Source organism: Mus musculus, chromosome 4 (genome assembly GCF_000001635.26).
Source record: "Mus musculus strain C57BL/6J chromosome 4, GRCm38.p6 C57BL/6J".
NCBI lineage: Eukaryota > Metazoa > Chordata > Mammalia > Rodentia > Muridae > Mus > Mus musculus.
Window position 1 is genome coordinate 84,688,081 of NC_000070.6, and position 14,295 is coordinate 84,702,375.

General features: G+C 41.9%; 1 pseudogene; it reads left to right on the top strand.

The window, feature by feature from the left end:
- Gm12420 (predicted gene 12420) lies at positions 9,782-11,045 on the top strand (annotated as a pseudogene).

Sequence of the window (14,295 nt, forward strand, 5' to 3'; positions counted from 1 at the left end):
CACCTCCTCAGACCTTAGGAAGAAGAATTTTCAAAGGAAGAAATCTAGATTTTGATGCCTTTAAATTTTTTTAAAGTAATTTCAGTTTTGTAAATGCAAACAGGCTTGGGTTGTGCTACAGGAAGGTTTGTGGGACTTGGAGACACTTATAGTACGGGATGGCTTTATGTCATTTCGATGACACCAGTTAAAGTCATCAGGAGGGAGAGAACCTCAGTTAAGAAGATACCTCCATAAGACCTGGCCGTGGGGGGAGGCTCAGCCCATTGTGGGTGGTGTCATTGCTGGGCTGGTCGCCCTGGGTTCTATAAGAAAGTAGACTGAGCAAGCTGTGGGGAGCAAGGCAGTAAGCGGCATCCCTCTGTGACTCCAGCTTCCTGCCTTGTGTGATTTCCTGCCCTCACAGCTTTTGATGATGCACTGCTATATCGAACTGTGAGCAAAACAAAGCCTTTGCTTCCCAAGCTTGCTCTGGTCATGGTGCTTCATCCCAGCAAGAGAAATCCTAACCTGCCGCCGGATTTGAACATGCAGTAGAGTAACAATATGGAAGTTTTATTTTTGAAATTGTGTATCTTATCATGCACATACACATCCTAAGCAGACACAAGGCCTGGGTTCCAGTCCCAGTATTGCCCAAACAGAAACAAACAACAAAAAGAGATAATTTAATAACATGTAAAAAGGAAGAAACCTTATTTGTTTCTGGGTGAATGTGCGTTTACTTACATGATTTCTATGTATATGTATGTGTTCTAGGTTATCATAAAACTATATCTCTTACTAATTTCTTAAGTGAAAATAATGAAGATATTTTGAAGATGGTGTACACACACACACACACACACACACACACACACACACACAAAGGCTTCTCTATGTAGCCCGGTCCTAGAACTCATTCTGTAAACCAGGCTGGCCTCTAACGCACAGAGATCTGCCTGCTTCTGCCTCCCAGTTGGTGTGATAAAGGTGTCACCACCAACTGGCCTTGAAGGTGGTATTTATTTTTGGTGGTAATTGGAGAGATAAGGAAGATTTTTGAGCTAGACTGCAATATGATCAGATTTACTCTATTGAAAAATATGTAGGCAAAGCTTATAGGGTGGATTTAAATAAAGAACAGCGTGTCAAAGTTAAAGAGACTCTATCCATCACCAATTTTAAGAATCAGACCAAGTATTCATAATTTCTAAAAATATCTATGTTATTGATAATTATAGATGATGATTTTCTTCAATGGGTTGAAAGTATAGCAGGTTGAACAGGCCACTGTTACCATCTGTTAGCACATAGGTTATTATTTAATCACCAACTCAAGGAGAAGGATAAAAGATAAAACCTAGAGAGAGGCTATAGATAATCTAAAGGTAGATGTACCCAGAGTAATCATTACATTATGGACAGACAGCACATTAGCCCATCTGGCTTGACACCACAGAATACCACAGACTGATTTATAAAAATCAGATATTCATTTCTTACAGTTGTGGAGGCTGGGAACGTCAAGGCCATGAAATGTATTGTGTAATAAGGACATTTCTGTGGTGTCGCCAGATGGTAGAAGAGACAGAAGACAAAAGGAAAAAGGGACGTACTGTTCTTACCTGGTGCTAATCCTATCCATGAGGACGCTGTCCTTAGTACTTTCTAACCTCTTAATGCCCCCCCCCCCCAAGGCTATTGCTATCCCTTGGCCAATGAGTTTTGTGTCTGTGTTTCTGTGATGGAGTCTTCAACTCTTGTTGTATTATTATTACCCAGGCTGGTTTCTAACTCCTACGCTTAAATGGTCCCTTTATGTCAGCTCCTCTTCGAGATGGGCTTCCATGTGTGTGTGTGTGTGTGTGTGTATACCACACACAGCAAATGTTAACACATGACCTCCAGGGGTCACATTCAGACCATTTATCAAGGAAAAAAGAGATTTAAGTAAACAGTTTTAGGGGGAAGGGCCATCAATATACAAATGGCCAATGATTGCACACACATCATTGCCCATCAGAGAAGTGACAATAAGCACACACACACACACACACACACACACACTTAAAGTAGGTGGGTTTTCTTCATTTGTTTTCTGTTTGGAGTTTTGCTTTATCTTTTATACAGGTCCACCATGCAGCTCCAGCCGGCCTCTGACTACTTATGGAGTCCAGGCTAGCTGGACTCAGAAAACGCTTCCTGCTTTTGTCTCCCAAGTACAGAGACTGAAGTTGTGTGTTGCCATGCCTGGCTAAAATAAATCTTAAAAGACACTGAGGGAGGGACTTGAAGGTATGAGTTCTATATATGGAAATCATATCTCATTTTAAAAATGGAACAAAGTTTACCTTCAGGTTTAAAAAAGAAAATATGGAAATGTATACTTGCTGATTAAGAAGAGTACATGCTTAGAAATCAGCCTTCATGGGTTCAGAGCCTCACTTGGTGATGCAGGAAAGCATAATGAAGTGGTTTGCTATAGAAAAATTATTTCGTGTCTGTGTGCTGTAGTTTATCTGAAACAAAGTAATAGCCATATCGTTGTAAGAGCCAATGCATAAGTCAAAAAAACAAAAAACAAAAAACAAAACAAAAAAAAAAACCAGCTTCCTACTTCACACATTAAGACCTCAGTTAAGAGTTTTAGAAATTATTTCAAAAGTGTAGAACAATGTTGTCTGCATCAGAAAGGAGTAGGCTGAAATGTAGAAGAAAGGAAAGAAAGGGTTCAAAGGGGTGGGGAGTGGGTGGATGGCCACCTAAGCTCTTAGGGGTGACATGGTCCCTCCCCACCTCTCCTGCTTCCTTCCTTCTGTTAGCATCTGTGACTTCTGACATTAACAACATTTGTTTCTGTCTCCACATTGGGATGAAAGCTTGACCAGTGCAGAGCTAGGTCTATTCCTTGCTCTTCCAGGATTCTAGGAAATAGAGGCTGCCCCACAATATGTGCTCCACATACGCAATAAGATAATGAGAAAAAACAACTAGACAGCCTCCACCTGGTATATATTTAAGTCATTGTTCACATCCAGTGTGTGTTACTGTGTCGCCAATGACTCTTCTGTGGAAATAGAGGAATGAATATTTAGACTCCAGTTAGAAATTATAGTGTTTTGGGAAAATGGCAGGAGTAGGTCCTCCTGTAGGTTCTATGACCACTATTGATAGCTGGATAGGTTTACAGTATCAGGTATGAATTCCCTATTATTGAATGGGCCTGAAGTTTAATTAGATTACCCTGTAGATGCAAGTAACATATTGCACTTTTAAAGATATCTGGTGTTTAATAATCTTAAAATGTAAAGTCATGTTGGCACATCCTCGTATTCGCAGCTAATGGGAGTGCCAAGTCAGGAACCCATTTTAACTCCAGGACTTTGAAACCAGCCTACACTGGCCCTTACCTTCAAAGTAAAGCCAATCTTGGGTGCCATATAATTATAGATGCAAGAAGTTTAGTATCTGGCAAATATTACAGCTGCTTTATTTGACTACCAAAACTCTAGATCAGAGCTGGAGGCTGGCACTCCAGACCCAGGACTAATTTTATTTATTTGCTACATGACATTAGACAGATAGCACAAGTGAGCTTCCAAGCCATAACCAAGGAAATTGTGATGGTAAATCATAACCCACCATTGTTTGGATTCAGAGTGTGGCAAAATGTGCTTTCTTCTTAAGACATTATAGAAAAGCACCTTGCAATAATAGTTGCTGAAATCAGTAGTTACCATTTTAATACTTTGCTCTACAAAAGTGTGGAGAGCAGGCACAGCCACATACTGCTGTGGAAAGTATAACCTGGTTCATCTGGGTGGTGGTTCAGGTAAAGGCATACACTTTGTGATGCTATGTGGGAGTAGAACTTTCCTGGAGGAAGCACATCTCTAGGGGCCCCACATCCTGGTCTCTGTCTCTCTCTGTCTATATCTCTATCTCTGTCTCTGCTTCCTGTATGTGGATGAAGCTAACCAGATAACTTCCGGCTCCTGTTGCCACATTTTCTTGGCCATAAAGGACAGCATGTGTCATAATTACAAAAGCATGTACTCTTTGAATTTCTAGAAAAGTATAGGTATATTTCTATCTGAAGAAAGCAGCATTGTCTTTCATGGTAGCTTTGTTTAGAATGATAAAAGACAGGAAACCAGCCTGGTGGTGGTGGCTCATGCTTTTGATCCCAGCACTCCGGGAGCAAAGACAGGCAGATCTTTGTGAGTTCAAGGCTACACAGAGAAACTCTGAGGGTGGGGGTGGGGGGGTGAGGGGGTAGGGGGATGGGGAGTGGGGGGGTGGGGTAGGGGGTTGGGGGGGTAGGTGGGGGGAGGGACAAAATCAAAACAAACAAAACCAAAAACAAACAGAATCCTAGTCAATGTTAGTTCAATAGTGTTTAAAGAAGTTAGGATACAAGAAATATTGTAAGATACTTTTTAGCTCTAAAAAAAAAGAATGAGCGTATCTTTACACGGGGCAAAGAGCATGCAGCCTTTTGTGCATTAGCATGCATGGGGAAACTGTGAGGCAAACTATCTCTAAAAGAACACGCAAGGAATTGAGAATGTAATTCTCAGACAGGGAACGCTGAGGGATAGTGAGATTTTGACTGGATGCAGCCTTTTTTTAATCTTTTGACTTCTCAGGTTAGAGAGTGCAAAAGTGATTCGGAAAGTGGTTTAAATCCCAAATAAATTAAACAGTCAATGAAGTTCAGCAAAGATCTCTCTCAAGAAGACCCTTAAACGAAAGCTTAGGATTTGAATGTGTGAACAGTGCTCACCCGCAGAAGGTGGTATATTCTACACACCGAGCACATGCAAACTACCACACAATTAATAACATGTTTTCTAGAGTGCTGCAATATTTTAGACCCCATTATTTTTTATTAGGTTTTCTTAAAAGTTTAAATAATACAGTGCCTCCAGGCTCAGAAAATTAAAAGCAACTGAAGATAAACTGACTTAACACTGGGAATATGCAAACTTAATTGGTTTCTCTGTTTCCAGGGCCCTACAGTTAGCCCTGGCTAGCAACTTTTAAAGCATAAATGGAAGTCCACTATTGTTAGACTAAATGTTAAGTCAAACACCAGACCTCTAGTTTCAGAACCCTCAACCAAATACTTTGTTGAGAAAATTGTGTGTCAAAGCCCTTCTATACTTAAAGTACTTGAGACAATCTAGGAAGAGAAATCTATAGGAAATGGAATCTACAAGAACTTGAGGTATAAGAAAAGTCTGCTCTTGATAGATCAGGAGTTTTGAAGTATAAAAATAACTCCTATAAAGGGCTCATTTCTCATACAAGTGTTATAGATTATAGAATATGATATATAATCCACTGTGCTTACCAGTTTTATGTCAGCCACACACACATGGTGAGTCATTTGGGAAGGGAACTTTGGTTGAAAACATGGCCCCTTAGTTTGGCCTGTGGGCAAGCCTGTGTTATGCTTCTTTTTCTGCATTGATGATTGATGTAGGAGGGCCCTGACCACTGTCAGTAGAGTCACACCTGAGCGCCTGCTCTCTGGTGCTATAGAAAGTAGGTTGAGCATGCCGTGGGGGACAAGCCAGTAAGCATCGTTCCTCCACGGCTTCTGCTCTAGTTTCTCCTCCCAGCACTGTGAAATCTTACCCTGGCTTCTATGAATTCCAGCCATAATCTAAAATAAACGCTTTCCTCCCCAAGTTGGCTTCATCATAAAAGAAGCTTTAACTAAGACACTGCCTGCTTGATAGGTGTACAAATGTATGTGCCTAGGTCATACAACCTTGCTGCTTTTGTCATAAGAAGGGCCATCTATTTCTTAACCTTGTGGGTCTGGTCTAGTCTCGGGTCTTCTTCTGATCAGTAGAATGTGACTGACCTGAGGTGATGCAGGTTGCATGGCTCGACCTCAGTAAGCCTTGTAGCTTCCTCTTCCCCTCGGAACATTACCCAGAAGACCCATCGGGAAGCTGACCCAGACTCCCTGAGGATGAGAAGTCCCCTGTAAAAGAATAGAGGGGCCCAGCTCACAGGTAGCACCACATGCCATTCGCGGAGGCTGGGTTTCCTTTCTGCCCCAAGGACTCCTTAGACAGATGATCATATGTGGTAACAGGCAAGGTATCACCAGTGGTATATAGGCAGGCAACCCATGAGACAATTGCAAGTGACAAATTATTATTATATGCCATTGGTTCTGGATGCTCGGTTGCCAGAAAGAGCAGACAGGATTAGTAAGGCGTGTTCATCTCTATCTAACACACACTACAGCGTGTGCCAGAGTGGATTCCTTGTTTGTTTTATGCTAGGCTGGTATTCTCTACCACTGTGCCTATTATAATCCACCACACACTCTGTAGGCACTAAATAAATACTCTTTAACTAGTCCCAACACACGTATTAGCCTTCGGGTATATTTATATTTCTAAATGTACTAATTTACTAATTTGCAAACTGCTGAAAATCAACATAATTATCATCAACAATTTGTATCGCTCTCATATCAGGAGTGAAACAATGGAACATATAATTGGGATATGGCTCCCTGGCTGCAGTGGATTATATCAAGTGTCATAACAATGCTGGTAAGATTATATGATGAGCTAGCCCTCAAATGGTGGTTAATAAATGAACGGGACTTCTGTAAATGAAACCCTGAGACAGTTTTTTCAATTGCCACTAAAATTGTCCTGGGTAGGGTCATAATAAACAGATCAATGAGTCTTGGCAATGGACCAGACATTTTCTACTGATAAACCAATAATGCCTTACATCTTGTTTACATAGCTGTCGCACTTAATACCAGGATTACAAAAACTGATCCGAAATAACAACTATAAAGACACTGCCCAGGAAGGAAGCAAAAGCAAATGAGGAAACTGAAAATTTCGATATAAAATCAGTTAACTCCGTGATGAGAGGCTCCGTGAATGCCAGTTGGCCATCATTTCCACTTTGCTGTCAAAGCGGAAGACATTTGGCATGCCACCAACTCTTATTCTAATAATGGGACACTAATGAGTTTGACCAACAGGATGTTCACAGGTGCTCGGAACACTAATCTGAACTGCAAACTATATGATCACATGTTTGTTCTAAGAATCAGAGATATTGCTTATCTTTTCTCATCCTAGAACCTCGGACAACTAAGGCACATGATTTTAAACAGCGCTGTATAATCCAGGGAGTCAGTAGTGAAGCAAAAGCTGTAAGGCAGCATCTACATTCTAATTATGGTATCTATGGCAGGCTGCTGCTAGGCTGAGCATTTCTGTAGATCCCAGCTAGACCTGAAGAAAGGGTAACAATCCCAGTGGTTTTCCTGCATCTCAGGGATGGGAGCTCAGTCAAGCATCCTGGGGGTGGGTGGGGGTGGGTAGGGGTGGGGGAGAAGACCTCAGTTTCCTGTTGAGATATCACCAGCATGTGGAGAACAGAGAAAGTTATTAAGAAACTGCATTCATTCATCAAAAGCTCCGTACTGAAGGCTGCAGTTTCTATAAGGATGCACAGAACTTTCTGCTCATCTGGAAAATAAAGAGCGTTTTCAGAAAGCTTGTAGCCACTTATCCCTGACACCAGGCATAAGATGCAAGACAGGGATGGATTCATGAAAGCACTTCGTGCCTCCCTGTGGAGATTCATGGCATGTAGAGAAGACTCCAACTTCTTGCTCTGAGGCACATATATCCAAACATGTCCTTGCTGCCCCTCTTTCCCTCCCAGCTCATCCCATCCCATCCCATCCCATCCCATCCCATCCCATCCCTGATAAAGATCCTTGGGATAATTTGATGGAGAATGCCACCCCCCCCCCCCCAGGCCCACGTGCTTGAATGCTTGGCGCTTGGTTGGTGGAACTGTTTGGGGAAGGATTAGGAGGTATGGGCATGTTGAAGAAGGCATATCATTCAGGGTGGGCACAGCCTCTCCCTCCACCCCCACCCCTACCTCCAACTTGCACATAATATGTAGATGTCAGCTACACCCTCTTCAGCACCAGCCCTGGCTACCTGCCACCATGTTTCTTGCCATATTAGTCATGGACTCAACTTCTGAAACTGTGCCCCCCAGTTAAATGCTTCCTTTTGTAGGTTGCACTGGGCATTGCATCTCCTCATAGCAATAGAAAAGTAGCTAAGACAGAGCTGTGCCCGCTGCATCCCTGATCCCAACCCCCCCCCCCCATACAGCCTCTCCTTTTGTCTCCCCAGGGACAACACACTGCAGAATAAACGTGGTGGTAAGGAAGAACACCTTGAGCCTTTGCACAGCTCAAGTATGGTTTTCTAATCTAATTATACTCTAGATATCCAAATGAGAATGCCATTGAATTGTGTGGTACAGAGTGTAAGTCACTTGCAGTCCCTGTGGCACCCTGGCTCTCGTTAATATTTGGCTGCATGTGGCAGACTTTGCAGAAGCAAAGAGTTGATATGGCCTTCTTGATAGATTAGTAAGAAGTTTTGAGATTATATAAAAAAACAATAACAACAAAACAAAACAAAACAATCCTTCAGGCAGGCATTCCGTTGTATTAAATAGGGAGACCTGCATCAGGTGACCCACGTGTAACAGAGATTACTTAATGAGGCCTGGAGGAATCATAGCTGCTTGCACCAGGAACACGTGAGTTTTCATTAAATGTCTGTCAAAGGATTGTTCAGTAGAGCTACTGTGCTTTCGAGCCTTGTGCCCCTCAGCACCAAGCCAGTGTCTAGCACGTAACTCTCAACAACTGCTGGTTAAATTATTGACTGACCAAATAAAGACTCCATTGAAATGAATTCCCGGGATCTACTGAGAAACCTTTCAAATATTCTGTGGAAAATGAACATTTAAATATCTCGCAGCTAAAATGTTTTTGTAATGGTATAAATTAATATAGAAAGTAGGACTAACCTATGAAAGAAAAAACTACAAGCAACCGTTATTTTAATAGACTATTGGTAAAATATATTCCTTTAAAAAAAGATGCTTAAATTTCATTTTATGCTTGGGGTGGTCTGTAGAGGAGCACGAGAGGGCTCTTGCCTGTTTGCAGAAGTAGGTTAATTAAAGCCAGGCTTGATGGTGCATGTATGTAATTCCAGGACTTGAGAGGTAGAGGCAGGAGGATGAGGAGATCAGGGTCATTCTCAGCTACCTAGTTGAAGGCTAGCCTGGTCTACATGATACCTAGTTGAAGGCTAGCCTGGCCTACATGATAGTCTGCCTGAATTTTTTAAAAAAAAAAGGATAAATTATTTTAAAATTAAAATAAGTTTTTACTATATTGCCACTTATTTTTATTTTGGTGGGGTTGGTGGTGAGGTTTGCTTTTCTAGACAGGGTTTCTCTGTGTAGCCCTGGCTGTCCTGGAACACACTCTGTAGACAAGGCTGGCCTTGAACTCAGAGATTCACCTGCCTTTGTCTCTGAGAGCTGGGGTTAAAGGTGTGTGCCACCACTGCTTGACTAGATTGCCGCAAGCAATAAACAAACCGTAAAACCCTCCTTGTCTGCCTTTTCTTTTAGGGGACGGATAATTAAGGCAGCTGCTATGCAGTGCCCATCAAGCTAGACAGGTGGCATGCCCCTGGTAAGGCCCACAGCCTCCAACCCAAGAGGCCTGTGCTTGATTGTGTGCCCTGGGCATCAAGGAATAGCTACAAAATTAAACCTTGTGTTTTCTGGGTTTTAACTCTTAAACTGCAGAAATATAAAACTTAGATATTATTACATATTTCTTTACAATTTGACAGTATCTATGAACATGTATACTCGGTATCAGTGAAATTCCTTTATCTGAAAACACTTCAAATGCTGTGGCCATCTTTTTCTTTGCCTTCCTTTTGCTCGTGTTAAAAGTTAAAGCAAGCAAAGATCCCAGAGCAGCCGTACACAATGGGTTTTGGTTCTTCAAAAGTGCTGCCCTTATTGGTACCATGGACGGATCTTTCTACATCCCTGGGGGCCATTTCACTGAAGTCTGGATTAGTGCTGGAATGTTGGGGGCCACTTTCTTCATTTTCATCCAGCTGGTGCTCTTAGTAGATGAGGCTTATTCTTGGAATGAATCATGGGTAAATCGAGTGGAGGAGGGAAGCCCAAGGCTCTGGTATGCTGCCTTGCTGTCCTTCACAAGCCTCGTTTACATCCTTCCGATCGTCTCTGTTGTGCCGCTCCACATCTTCTACACCAAACCCGACAACTGCACAGAAAACAAGGTCTTCATCAGCCCGAACCTGACTTTTTGTATTGCAGTTTCTATTGTATCCATCCTCCCCAAAGTTCAGGAACATCAGACTGCTCTGGCCTCCTGCAGTCCTCCATCACCGCTCTGTACACCCTTTACCTCACGTGGTCGCCCATGACCAATGAGCTTGAGCGGTCCTGCAACCCCTCCCTTCTGAGCATCGTCACACACTTAACTTCACCAAATGTGTGTCCTGCAAAGTCAGCTACTCTTGCTCCTGCCTATGCTCCGCCATCACAGAGTGGACACTTTATGAATTTGGATGATGTTGGGGACCAACTATCTTTGTTATCTGCCTTATATATTCTAGCATCGGTACTTTGAGCAACAGCCAAGTTAACAAGCTGACCTTGTCTGGGAGTGACAGTGATATCCTTGGCGATACCACCAATGGAGCCAGTGATTAAGAAGGCTGACAGCCTCAGCGGGCTGTAGACAATGAGAAGGAGGAGGTGCAGTATAGCTACTCCTTTTTCCACCTGATGCTCTGCTGTGCCTCCTTGTACACCATGATGACCATAACCAGCTGGTACAGCCCTGATGCCAAATTCCAGAAGGTATCCAGCGACTGGGTAGCTGTGTGGGTCAAAATGAGCTCCAGCTGGGTATGTCTTCCCTGATCCTCACAGGTCGGGACTTCAGCTGAGCTCAGTGTGTCAAGGACACTGCTACAGCTGACAAAGTCTCCTTTCCTGAAAGTGCATATCCATTTTACGTTTCATCAACTAGACTATTAAGTGAACGCTTTGCAATTTAGCTGTATTCAGGTTTATATCAAAAGGCAAGATTGAATAAGGCTTGATGCAGAATCTGAGCATTCATATACTTACACACACACACACACACACACACACACACATATATATATATAATCATGTAAGGCTATAGCACAAAGGGAACATTTTTGTGTTTTACCATGAACTACAGCTGTGCTGTGAAGAGAATTCTTTATAAAGACCTGTAGATTCCTACAACTTTGGTTTAATTCTAAGTTAGAAGACTGTTGGATATTTAAGGTTATCTTTAATATATTTCTTTAACAGTCTCCTTAAAATCCAAAAAGGAATGCATTAATCTACATTTCCCTTCTTCAAAGGTATAGCATCCTGGTTATTGGCACGGAATTATGTATGCAGGTCCTTCCCAAGAATTGTAGTTGCTCCTAAGGCTGAGAGAAGGCTACTGAGTTCCCTTACTTACTTTTTGTACTGCACTGATGGTGCTTGATAGAAGTCTGTGGCTTTGTCAGGTATTTCACCCCAATGAATGCTTTGTAGATAGGATTAAAATGAAAATTTTACTTGGGGGGAAAAAAAGAAAGAAAACAAGAATGTTGTCAACTTTCAATCATCAGTTCTAGTTTATTTTATCCAAAGTGGTTAGCTACCCATAGTTAACAAACTTGTTATGTAATTTCTTGTTGTGTATACCTTCTCAGTTCCTTTATTTGATGATGGAGATTTGGAAACCACATATATACAGTTATAGGCAAGATTGAATAAGGCTTGATGAAGAATCTGAGCATTCATATATTTACATATACATATCATGTTTATTTGTAAGGCTATAGCACAAAGGGAATATTTTTGTGTTTTACCATGAACTGTAAAGAGAAGGATAGTATAGATTGTAACTTTAGTTTTTTCAAACCTTACTTTTAATGATGGTTCTTAAACACTTTAACCTCCCTTTTAGCCTACCACCCACCAGAGGTAGTGGGAAAGAAAGGATACAAGGGAAGTGGACCTGATTAGAAAGGTTCTTTGGAAAAACTCCCATCTGTGTTGTCAGGAAATCAGCAGTTCAGTTCACAGGTCAGCATCAGCAGCTTGATCCACTTGCAAACACTTCACAGATACACCAACAATATAGTTCATTAAGTCAGGAGAGCAAACACAAATCAGCAGCAGTGGGACTGACTGCCTAGCAGAGACAGTCAGACCTCAGCCTCAGCACAGGTCAGCAGGAGGGACCAGGGAGGAATGCCAGGAGAAGTTCTAGGTTGTGCCTCTCTCAGGGAAGTGAAGATCAGTGCAGACAGGAGACCCACAAGAGTTGCACAGCTAGCTCTATAAGCAAGCCAAGCTCAGCCTGTCACTGTCTGTGAGTCCTACTTATACCCTCCAAACATAATGTGTCCTCCACAGGCCTTGCCTCAGCACAACTGTCTCAGCTGACATCACTCTGCCTATCAACCAGAGTCCACAGAAGTGGCGAGAAGCCTTGACACACCACCAGAAGTTTTTTGGTGCATTTCTCTCTATGGAGTCCTAAAAATTTCAGCTCAACCACAGTGTGTCAGGCAGACCAATACATGTGTGTTGTTAGCAAAGAATCCTTCATCATGTGTCCTTTCACATGCTTGCTTAGCAGAACATCCTCTCTCCTGTGTCTGATTTAGCTAAACCTTCCTTCAGGAGTCTGCCTTAGCCTTTCACCTGTGTCCACTTCAACTAAATGTTCCTTCATGAGTTTGCCCCAGCAAAACACCATCCAACCAATTTTCCAAAGAATCCTTAAGTTTCCACTCCAATAGATACATGAAATGTTCATTAGTATATTTCACATCCTCTGTGGATCACTTATATGTAAAATAATGTTTAGAGACATAAATCTACATGTGTTCAGTATGGGTGCAAACACCATAAGTCTAATGGCAAAGCACATGTCAGCAACAATATAGCATTCCTTTCAAATATTGTTGATTCATGATTGTGAACTGTGGGTCTGGAATCTGGATGCAAGGTCCACGGAGAGGGAGTGACGTGTGCGCTTCTTCTGCCTGAGTAGAGGGAACAAAGAAGCTAAGGATGTGAGAGAGCGTTTAATAAATCCCTATACTTTTTTTCTATTTTAAAAAGTCTTTTAGAAATACATTCCAGGGGCTAGAGAAGTACTGGCTGCTGAGAAGTCCTGAGTTCAATTTCCAGCAATCATATGGTGGCTCACAACCATATGTAACAGGATCTGTTTCACTCTGCTGATGTGCATGAAGACACAGTGTTCATATATATAAAATAAAAATAAATAAATACATAAATACATTCCAAATGTTATTCACCTGCAAACCTATAGTTCAGAAGACTAAAGCTGGAGAATAACAAAGTCCAGGCCCAGGCTAGGCTATAAAGTGAGATCTGTCCTCAAAGCACGAAATGACAAACTAGCCAGAATTTCCATTTAAATTTGCATATCAGTTGGACAGACTAGATCTTCCTATGAGTATACTGCAGACATTACTTGAAACATTTTTGTAGTTTAAATATGAAATATTTCCTACATGCTCCTGTGTTAGAGTATTTGGTACCCTGCTGGGGTTGATGTTTTAGAACATGGTGGAACCTTCGAGAGATGAAAGCTCACTGGAGGAGTGGGTCACTGGGGAAGACTTTGAGAGATGATAGCTCGGCCTCACTTCCTCTCCACGCTCTACTTCCTAATTACAGATGTAATGTGACCAGCTACTTGATGCTCCTGCTACCAAGACTTCCCCATAATAAAGGACTGTATCCCCTTCAACTGTAAGCCAAGGTAACCTTTTTCTTCCTCCTTGTCCAGATGTTTTGTTAGAGCAACAAGAAAAGTAACTAATACAAGCATATTGTTACTAACATTGTATTTATTGTTTATTTACCTGAGAACCCTGTTTCCACACTGACACAAATCTAACTTGTCTCTTTCAAAAATAAAACAAAGAAAATCTTTTAGGTTGGAGTCTTTTTTGTTTGTTTGTTTGTTTTCTTTTTTTGGTTTTTCGAGACAGGGTTTCTTTGTGTAGCCCTGGCTGTCCTGGAACTCACTTTGTAGACCAGGCTGGCCTGGAACTCAGAGATCCACCTGCCTCTGCCTCCTGAGTGCTGGGATTAAAGGCATGCGCCACCACGCCCGGCTTTATGTTGGAGTCTTATTTTTCTTTTATTAAACTTAGCACCTGGAAAATTGTCTGGTTTGTGGTTTAGACTCAGTACGCCTTTGAGAGTAATGGAATAACACCCTCAAATGCCTGAAATATAAATGGGTGTGAAATGTTCTTTGTAAGTGCTAGGGACTAGCATAGTGGGGTGTGGGTAAAGATATTA